Source organism: Apium graveolens, chromosome 7 (assembly GCF_009905375.1).
Source record: "Apium graveolens cultivar Ventura chromosome 7, ASM990537v1, whole genome shotgun sequence".
NCBI classification, from domain to species: domain Eukaryota; kingdom Viridiplantae; phylum Streptophyta; class Magnoliopsida; order Apiales; family Apiaceae; genus Apium; species Apium graveolens.
In genome coordinates, this window is record NC_133653.1 from 50,735,783 (window position 1) to 50,747,603 (window position 11,821).

Here is an 11,821-nt window from a genome sequence, read left to right on the forward strand (position 1 = left end):
AAGGATAAAAGTTAACAAACACTTGTACAGACTTATACAAATTAGTAATACTTTCTTAATATATGTCATGTTTTGCATGACTACTTGCAGATAATAGGGGAAAGTTTCGTTGTCCCTGAACTTAGAGAAGGTTTTGACATGAATTCAGATAAATCCTTTAGTCAAATATTCCTAAGATGTCTTTCATCAATGCATGAACAAGTATATTCATTGGAGTACATTTTGTACATACATATGGTTAAATTGTTTAAAGGCAGCAATCTTAATTCGTATAACATGTATTAAAATGGTCAAGTGTATTGCTTAAATTGCAAAATCTATTCATTAGCAAGAAAACAAATTGAAAAACCAAGTGAAATTTGACATTCACTTGGTATAAACAGATGAAGTATGCATGTAAATAAGCATTAATGAATCTTGACATCCTAAACTATTAATTAGAACATATATGGTACAAACAAATTGATCACATTTAATATGAAAACAAAAGGAGGAGAAATTAAAAAGCATAGGAACCTTAATTTGGGTACGACGATTTTGAACACAGAACTTGACTTGTCTGGGATGAAGACCAAAATTGTCTGAGGTCATTTTGAAACAATAGTGGCCTGGGTTTTCTCAACCACTCGATATTTCTCTTTGCACATCTTCACGGCCTTTTCTATCAAAGTCATATCAGCAACAACATGATTTTTACTCAGTACCACTCAAAGTCATATCAACATCCTTTGGACCAAACTCTTTGATGAACTTGTATAAAGATATAACTTCACTGATAAGTGCATGCCACACATCTCGCCTCATTTCACCTCCCAAGTCAACAAATTCAAGAACCCATGTCCTCTGCCTAATAAAGTGCAGAACAAAATATAAATTACACATCAAAAACTAAAAATAATAATAATTTGAAAATTAGTAACGAAAACTGAGATCTTATGACTCAGTAATTAATTTAGAAGAAGCTTACTCACTCCGAACCAGAAGTGACAGATATAGCAGAATCAAAAAAAAACAAAAAGCTCTACCGTACTATGTATGTTAATTCTTAATCAGTATGCTGATACAAAAGTCATTTATTCTTATATTCCAAGTCTTTGCCCGGTGGTTCTATTTGGAAGAGTATATTTGATTTTGCATACCCTAACTTATTACAATTTGCATCAAGGTAAAACTAGTGATGAATATTTTTACAATGCATCCTGTAGCTTTACAAATCAGGTCCTATTGTGACTGATAAATTTTCTGTCCAACTGTCACCAATTACATGTAAAGTATCATTTCAAGGAATTCTATTTATCAAACAAATAGCTAGAGCCTATATGGAAGAGTATGCTCTAAAAAAAAGCACCAGTTATCTCTTCCACAACCTTACAGCACCTGAATTTTCTTCCTAGTTCTCTCTTGCAGAAGAGGCATCACAACCTGAAAAGCTCAAACAAATTCGCTTCTGATTTACTTCAGTTTATATTGTAGGCTTAAAGAACTTGCATCTTATAATGATTATTATCCAACTATGAAATTGATAATTTCTTTAAGTTAACAATACATCTGAACCGACGCCATAATGCACATAAAATAAAGTTTTTTTCTTGTATTAATATGAAGTCATGGCCATATAGAGCTGTGTTTCTAATACGCTATCCTCTACTTTTAATGTTGGTATGAATAATAAAACCAGATATGTATACATATAGTTAAATTTTATTAAGTTTCTGTTTTGAAGATATCAAAGACAAACGACATTGCTCTTATTGTAGAAAGTTTAAGGAATCTGTTATTCTGTTAATATAATAAAATCATATTGATGTAACCTAACAAAGTATATCATCTGAAGGTACCTTGATCTGGTTCAGCGCTGAAAGCTTTAGGTCAGTCATATCCAATATTTTCACGCATGTGTTGATATGTCGGCCGTACTTTGTTGTAGCAGAAGGCTGAAGCAAAACAGGTTCAATTACAAGGATATAGATGTATGTGTGTGTGTGCAACATAAATAGTGAGAATTAACAAAAATAAAAATCAGAATGATACTTACCAATAACACACGATCTCGATACACATTCATTTGGATGTGCGACTGGACGTAGTAGTGAATCTATAATTAACAACATAATGTATTAATGCAATAAGTAATTATTTCCACTACAGCTACAAGAAGATAAAAGTGATATTACCACCACCTATGCCTTTTCACCTTTCTTATCAAAAGCAGAAATAACATGAGCTATTATACTAACCAGAATCAATAACCGGTTCAAATATACAAAACAAAAATAAGTAGACATAACCTTCTACCAAATTAAGAAGAGAATAAGCTATGCATTTCTATATGTGCAAATATATGTCGATGTATTGAATGGATATGTGCAACAAAGAGAAGAAGCTACGCATTTCTATATGTACAAATATATGTTCATGTATTGAATGGATATGTGCAACAAAGTATAAGACACAAATGACTACATAATCATCACAAGTGTTCTAGAGAATATAACATGATTAGTCATATGGAGTGATTCCAAATGACACAGATATCTAATAGCAACATGATAAATAGAAACAGGAAAAGTTCTGCTTACAGATGATTTGTCATAGGTGATGAGCCCAACACCGATGGCAACAACAGGAAGACCCTGAATATTATACGAGAATCAGAGAACCGGGCTTGTAAGTTCTGAATTAGAATATTACAGTAATCTCATGGGGCAAGGCGTGCATTTGAAATTAAGGTATAATAAAAGAAAAGAGATATCCAATAAATAGAGGGAGTACCTCTTTTGTATAACCTGACATTCCTACAAGTTGTGAATCACGCACAGGTCTATAAAGATCTGCAATAACTATTGGTTTATGTATATGAAAAATAATGTAAGTTACCAAGCAGGTTATCCAATATCAGCCAATGGAACAAACTTATCTTATAAATTTTGTTACAAATAATTATATTCCAGGAATTTTTGCGGAAACTTTACAGAAGAGACTAAATTTGCATAGGGCAATTAACATCTAGAGTACATACAAATTAAACCAGAAAAAAAAAATTTGTTAACTTCGAATATAAATCATTTGCGTCTGATAGTTTTCAGGCTTCTTAACCTGTTGTCTTGCCGATAATACAAAATTGAACAATGGCTTTCAAAACTGAAGGAGTGTTAGGGGTATCAGAGCTGGCCTTCTTGTACCTCTCTAAGAAACTCAGTAGTAAACTCAAGATGTTGGATGGCTAGGAAGCATATTGAGGTAGTATATTCCTATTAAGGACCTCCTTCTGTCGGAATCACAAGCGAGGTGTATCTGTAGATAAATTAACAGCCTGGAAATCCATCACAAGAAACGAATTCATAACAATGCTCAAGAATATTAAAAACAATTAAAATATTAAAAAATTACCCAATGTAGAACACTATTGAAAACGATTAAAAACATGACAAATTGCATAACTTATATTAACATGCTCAATGTATTATGCACAATAAGAACAATCACTCAACTAATTAAAAAATAAAAAAATTAGGTTTTAAAATTGAAACCCCCAATTCTAAATTAGGGTTTAAAACTTATTTATTCAAGTTTTAACCCCCAACTTAGACTTGAACCCCAACTTGAACCCCGACTTAAACTTGAACTCCGACTTAAACTTCAACTTATCTTTAAACAAACAACACAGAGAGATATGAGAGCAGAGAGAGAGAGAAGACAACACAAGGGAGAGACAACATTCCACACAGATAGGTAGCATATTGAGTGAGTGGTGGGCGTTTTTGGATGATAGCACAGAAGAGTGAGAGACGAGAAAGGGGACTTTTTGTTTAAATGTTATGATCTGTGTTTTTATGTTTTATGATTTTGATTTTGATTTTTAATTTTTTTTCAACTAAAAAGAGGGGAACATTTGGTTGAAAAGAGGGGGGAATTTATCTATGGCAAAAAATAAGGGGGGAATCTTTAAGAGGGAATGAATTATTTGGTTAAGGGGGGAAATGGGGAAGGTGCACTGATTAAATTTTTTAAAACAGACATTTAATATCGGTTGGGCTAAAACACCAATGTTTATTAACACAAAAGACATCACTTGCTTAAAAATGATGTTTAAAACACGTTTTACATCGGTGCAATAAGCAATCGATGTCTTTGAAGCGATGTCTATTCTACTTTTTCTAGTAGTGATAAAATGTTGTATTCACAGCTTCTACCCAAAAGTAAGTTGGCAGCCTTGATTCTTCAAGTATAGTTCTTGCAGCTTCAAAGAGTGATCTATTCTTCCTTTCCACTACTCCATTTTGTTATGGATTTCTTGCTGCTGAAAATTCATGCATGATTCCATACTCTTCACAAAATACTTTAATCACATAATTCTTGAACTCAAATCCATTGTCACTTCTGATTCTTCTAACCTTGAAGTCAGGATGATTGTTAACTTGCCTTATGTGATTGGTGATGATTTCACTAGCCTCATCTTTGCACTTTAGAAAATATGTCCAAGAGAACTTTGAAAAATCATCCACAATTACTAGGAAATATCTCTTTTTTGAGATAAATAACACATTTACTGGTCCAAACAAATACATGTGAAGTAACTGTAAAGGTTCTTCAATAGATGATTCAGGCTTCTTTTTGAATGATGCTTTAATCTGCTCTCCTTTCTAGGAGGCATCATACAATCCATCCTTTGAAAACTCCACTTGAGGAATACCTCTAACCAATTCTTACTTGACTAGCTCATTCATAAGCCATAGCCAACTTTCATCTTCACTAACTTTACTGAGAAGACAAGTTACAGATTCTGCATTTGTTGAGTTAAAGTCAGCTAGATACATATTGCCTTTTCTCACTCCAGTGAGAACCACTTTGTTATTCTTCCTTTTAGTCACAACACAGGCTTTTGAATTGAAAGTAACTAAGTTGCCCTTATCATAAAGCTGGCTGATACTCAACAGATTATGCTTGAGTCCATCCATTAGGGTAACCTCTTCAATAATGACATTATCCTTTGAAATCAAGCCATATCCCACAGTATAACCCTTGTTGTCATCTCCAAAAGTGATACTTGGGCTAGCTCTTTCCTTGAACTCAGTAAGCATGGTAGTGTTGGGTTGCGAGGCATAAAATGCAGCGGATAAACGTAAATAAAACAAAAATTTCGAAACCCAAAACAGGATCCATGTATAATTATGGGCAGATTATGGAGATAACGAATCACACCTTTCAAGAGCTTAACTTTCACGAACTCAATGGAGATCCTAGCTATCACGCTTTGTGTCTACCTCTCGGAGAAACACCTCTATGGTATCCACACGAGCATCTCCAAGAACGTCTCACGAACTTGACTACGGAATGGATGTACTAGCCTCCTTCTTGACGATCCGAATTGCCTCTGCCTCTCTTTGCTGCTAGGGTTTTCTCAAAAACGTACAAGCCTCTTTAACCTATCATTATGTATTTATAATGGCTGATTAAAAAGGCCAATAACAGCAAAGCCCAACCCTAGTAGGTATTGGATTAAATAATAAAAACGAATTTCTATTATTTAATTAATAACTAAGTCATACTTAATTATTATGGGCAAAACCATTCCTTTTAATTCGAATTTATATTATCTCAATTAAGTCTTACTTAATTATAATAAAATTCGAATAATCATCAATTAATTTAAATCCATAATTTAAATTAACTATTCCATTAAGTGCTCTATTTGTGCGACCCTAAAATTATAATAAAATTAAGTACTCTATTTAATTGGCAATAATTTTATTCTCTAATAAAATTATAAACAATGAGTGGTATCTAGTAATACATTATTGTTACCCAATTAAACAATAATTAAATCGTGATTAGATAAAACATTTCGTGATTAATGTTTTTCGTGTAATATAATCCCTTTAACCATACATATTATAGATTAAACTCGAGGCATGTATTTAGTGACCCTCTTCAATATTTAATCCGGGTGTACTTGATCCATGAGTAGATTATCAAGACAAATCATTATATGAGCATGGCCATGCTTTTATAATCTCACTCAATCAAGAGGCCAATAATATCTCTCCTAATTATAGGAGGGTTAAATCCATTATCTATCATTCATATTTCTCATACGACTCATGATATACCCGATGTCCACTTTTATCATCACCTGATTAAAAGTAACTTTTAATGTAGTCAAAGTATATTAATCCTCGTATAGAAATATATTGATTTCAAGTCAAAGGATCGTTACACCATTATCACTGTGAGTCTTTCTTATGACTTTATTAAATATAAAGAATCTCACTGTGGGTCTGTCCAGTACCATGTACTCTCACATGTACCTATGTATTGACTTTAGTATCCCCATACTTATAACTAATGAGATATGGTTATCTTGTCAAACAACATACTAGTCTATATGTGTATTATTATTGTCCTATATAATAATACTCGACTAGGGACCTTTAAGAATATGATATATTATATAATCTCAAGTTCAAGTCATGTACTTTAACTATAAAATGTGTATCATGATTCTAAGGACATTTATTATGCTAACAAAATATCGCAGTAATTAAGGTCATAATAAATACATTTATTGAATGATCAACTGACATAAAGATTTAAAAGAACAATGTATTGCCTCTAGGGCACCTACACTAACAGGTAGAATCTCCAGTCATGTGCCTTGAGCAACCACTATCCAAATACCAAAGATTTGTTTTGTTTCCCTACACACATCAAAATCAAATCAATTTGATTATGGTACCAAAGTTTTCTTGGGTCCTGCCTTGTTAGCCTTTTTCGTTGGTTTCTTAGGTTTGGCCTTATTTGACTTGGGTATTTCATATTCATCCTTAGTCATTTGAGTTAGACCTTTGAAACCATTCACTGAAGTAGAATTGTCATGAACATTTTGATTAACAGGAAAGGGCCTGTTATGTGCAAACATGTTATTCCAGTAAGGCATGCTAAATGGAATTTGAGGTATACTAAATGCAGCATAATAAGGATTAGGTGTAAATGGAATATTAGAAAATTGTGCATTCATATTCTGTGCAGGCAAGGCATTCATAGGAATTGCTGGCATGTTAGTCATGTTGGGAAAGGAAGGTGGTGCAGACATAGAAGTAGATATAGCAATTTTGTAATTAACAGACAAATGATTAACACTACCACACTTAACACAAATTTTTCCAGGAGCATATTTATCAGGTGTGTAGTTGTTATGTTTGTTAATTTCTACCTTCCCATTTCTGTTATCTTTCCTTTTTGATTCTACTTTAACCTCAATCTTTTTTAATCTGTCATTCAATTGCTTGATAGACAGATGACCAACATTGACTCTATTTTCTTTTCTCACTTGACTTGATTCTCCTGGAACAATGTTTTTTGAAACTGGTCAATATTTATCATTCAACTTAGGTAGCTTAGCTTTGCTAACTGGCTTACTTACATTCGACGGATGTGGCTCATTGTCTTTCGATGGATAATCCTTTTGATTATTCGATGGATAATTTTCATCATCCATCGAATCCATATCCGTTGAAAGTCCTTCACCCAAATTGGAATCAAGCTTCTCCTTGTTCTTTTTCCAAGCTGCATCACAAAAAGATTTTATACCTTGAACTTTAGTAATTTGAGCATGGACATCTCTAGATGATTTCCATGCCTTAATTACTTCTTGTTCTCATTCAAGTTGCTTTCTTAAAATCTCTCATTTCTTTAAAGATTCAGTTAATTCATCCTTGGTAATTTTATATTCAATTCTCAATTTTTCAAAATCAATGAATTAAGACTCTAGCACAATATTCCCCTCACTTAAAAACAAATTATTTTCTTTAATTTTAGCATTTTCCTTAGTGAGAGACTTAAGAGTTACACGCAAAAGATACATCTCAGTAGACATGTCATTGATGGCATCATTGCACTCAGATTTAGTTAAATGTACTAGGTTAGTGGTGATTACCTGATTACTGGATGAACTAACTTCTGCTTCATATGATTTGGACATTAGGGCTAGGTTGACATATTTTATTTCTTCATCTTCACCCAATCCATCTGCAGCCCAGTCATTTTCTTGTGTAATGAAATCCCTTTCCTATTGCTTGAGCAACTCAAAGTTATAATCAACTGGCTCAAACTTCTTCTTACCAGAGTCAGGCTTTCTGCACTCACTAGAAAAATGACCTTCCAAGATATACTTGAAACACTTGAATTTAGACTTACCAACCATGTTTTTGTTTGACTTAGCTGGTCCAAAATTCTTCTTGAATTTGAGCTTGGCGAATATCTTGGATAGAAAAGAAAGATGCTCATCTATGTCATCCATGTCATCTTGGATCAACAAGTCCTCATTTTCAGCTACCGTCCCTTTACCCTTGCTTTCACAGACCCTTGAGTTTGATACAAATTCCACAGCTTCAACCTTCATCTCTTTTTCCTTTTCTTGCTCAACAACTAGTGCAATGGATCCTCTTTTATTCCCCCATTTCTCCATCTTTTCATCTTACTCTATTTCAAGCTCATATGTTTTTAGAATTCCATACAGTCTTTCCAAGGTGAATTCCATGTAATCTTGAGAGTTTATTAAAGAGACTGTCATGTGCTTCCATTCCTTTGGTAGAGATCTAAGGAATTTAAGGTTTGAGTCTTCTGTTTGATAGACCCTTCCATGCAACTTGAGAGCATTCAGTAACTTTTTAAATCTACTAAATATATCAGTGAGTGACTCACTTTCTTTACACTGAAAATGTTCATATTGCTTAATCAAGAGCTGCATTTTGTTCTCTCTTACTTGCTCAGTTCCATCACAAATAATTTGAATTGTGTCACAAACCTCTTTTGTTGTTTTTCAGTTTATGATGTTGTTAAGTATATCACCATCAACACCATTAAACAGTATGTTCATGGCCTTTTTATCTTTCCTGCCTTGTTCAATGTCTGGATCAGACCATTCATGTCTGGGCTTTGGAACTGATGGCTTATTTCCTGTAGCAGCTCTCATAGGAACATGAGGACCTCTCTCAATGCAGTCCACATAAGCTTCATCTTGAGAAAGAAGATGTAGGTGCATCTTCACCTTCCAGTGGTGATAGTTATCTTTGTCAAGAAAATTGAATTTCACTCCTACATCCTTTCTGATCATTTTTCTGATGGTGGTGTCTTTACACTCTTTGTACTTTAAGAGATTGCTCCGATAGCAATTGTTATTCCTAAACAATGTAACAAGAATTACAGAAGGGGGTCTAATGTAATTCTAGCTACTTTTTATGATTTTAAGAATGTTCTTACTTAATTAATAAATCTGTTTGATTTTGCAAGAAGTACAGAATGAAAGTAAAATAAAAATGAAAATTCAAAGCAATAAAACCCAAGGCTTTAAAAATTTCTGGTGGATTTGAAATTATCCACCATATATATATATATATATATATATATATATATATTTATAAAGATGAGAACTCAGTGATGCTTGAATAGCACACAACTGCTTACAAGCTGAACCACAAGAACAACTAAGAAATTCTTCACATATTTTGATTTTTTTGTTTCTCTAGTTTTTCTTTCTAACTTAGATAATTTTCAACTTGTTACTCATGGTTTATATATTACCAAGTTACATGATAGTAAGACAAGATAATAAGACACACTGTATCTAGTCTAACTTCATGCTGCTACATTGCTCTATCCAGCATCTTTGAACATCTTCATAATTGCATGGAAATGGTAATGCTTCTTTGTTCTCTAAATCCTGCAATTAGGATGCCACATTCTATTTGCAAACACCTGATGTATGTGACTTGTTATCACTATCAACTGCTATTTTGAATATTATCATCCGTCGGGACTATGTTGGTCATCCGTCGGGAGCCTTTGTAGATCATCCATCGGAAGTCTTTATGCCACTTAACTCTCTTTCACTTAGATAGAATTGCAAGATATCTAATATTTACAATTAGCCAACTTATTCTGCATATCAATCTAGTAGTCCACATGACTTAAAGAATCCTACAGCATCTACACAACTAAAATATTGTTGTTTGCAGAAATGTGGTACAATACTTATTGTTATATAAGCTACACTCCCGACGGATGTTCAGATATCATTCGTCGGGACTATAAAGTTCATCCGTCGGGACTATAGCAAAATATCTGTCGAGAGCTACAAAAACACGAAGTTAAATCTACTAAGGTGTTTTGTTCAACTTATAATCAAGTTCACAACATATTCCTAACAATTATATATAGTGTTACATTACATATGCTAGTGTTTCTTAATTTATAAAAGTTTGTGTTACAATAGAGAAAACAGGCTGTTACAATAGGTTATATGGGACCCGTAATTGGATCCCACTTATGCAATCTTGATCAACCTAATATATCACTAATTTTGCATTATATTTTGGCATTTTGGTGTTACATTAGTTGTCTATTATAACGTTTTCTTCTCTGTTATAATAGATCACTGAAGTGTTACATTAGGGTATCTATTGTAATGCTCGTATACCTAACGCCCCCTGGTGTTACAATATTAATAATGTAATATTTTTGGGCCTATTGTAACATCATTTAGTCATTATAGTAGCTCACTTATGGCGTAATGTAGTAATTAACTAAGCTGTATGATTAGTTAAACCCTAAAAATCTTTAAACAACCGGAAAACTTCTAATATATGTCGAACAGTCCCAAATTTTATGTACGAACAAACATAAGTCACAAATATCAAGTAGTATAATGGATGGACTCAGCTATTCAACTTAATCCAACTACCTTCAGACAAGTATTAGACTTAATCCAACTAAGAGCATCTACGATAAGAAGAAGAGTGAAAATTCAATTCCAACAAATTCTTAGTAACTCCTTGAGTTCAAGAAATAGCTTAAATGGTGTCCTATATTAAAATTTAAGGCAAATGAAGAAAAACAAAGCTCCAACACTGTCCTAGAATACTAGCACATCTCTTATTTGCGCTCATTTTATGGTTGTCCTAGAAATGCCTTATTTAATTTTTAACAATAAGAAAGTAATCTTTCGTTTTTTTCATGTACTTCTTATTTCTTCTCTCGATAATTAAATATCAAAGTTATTATTATTATAATAATGTAGAATGAATATAAGGTTTATTGTTGAAGTTCATTTCCACAAATAATGTCATAGCTTACTAACACACTATATTTTATAATATTTATAAAACATCTATTATGACACTCTTGAACTTGCTTTAAGAGCTTGTCTGCTTTATTTTTTTTAAGAGGCAAAACTCACTCTTAAATTATATTTTATAATAAAATAATCTCTTTACTTTTTTTCTCTCTGCTCTTCCTTTATTTTTTTTGTAACTTCAATATTCTTTTAATTATAAAATAAGAGATAAGGAATGAATTTTAGGATAGTTCTTGAAGATGAACCTACTTTATCTTAATAAAGCAATTATTTTTTTATTAACTATAAGAGAGGGTTTAAATTCAGTTAGAGATGCAGTTGGAGATACTCTAAGAAGTACTGTTATACAAAATTAAGACAACTATACAAGTTAAGACTTTTAGCAAGGGTCGGATCTTGATGACTTTGTAGAAAACCATTTCTATCAAAATCAGAAAACTCGTTTAGTAGAATAAAATTAATTCAATCAAATTTATCGTTACATGCCTCATTATAATTGATAACTCCTAATTCATTCATGTCATCCACTACAACAAAAACTGCTAAAAGTGACTGCACTATTCCCGTCACTTTTAGACTAAAAATGACCATTTTTTGTTATTTTTAATATAAAAATGCTCGATCCCCACTATCTCTCAAAAACTTAGGAAAAATTTTGATCTTTTTGATTGAGGCAGTCAAGTGCTT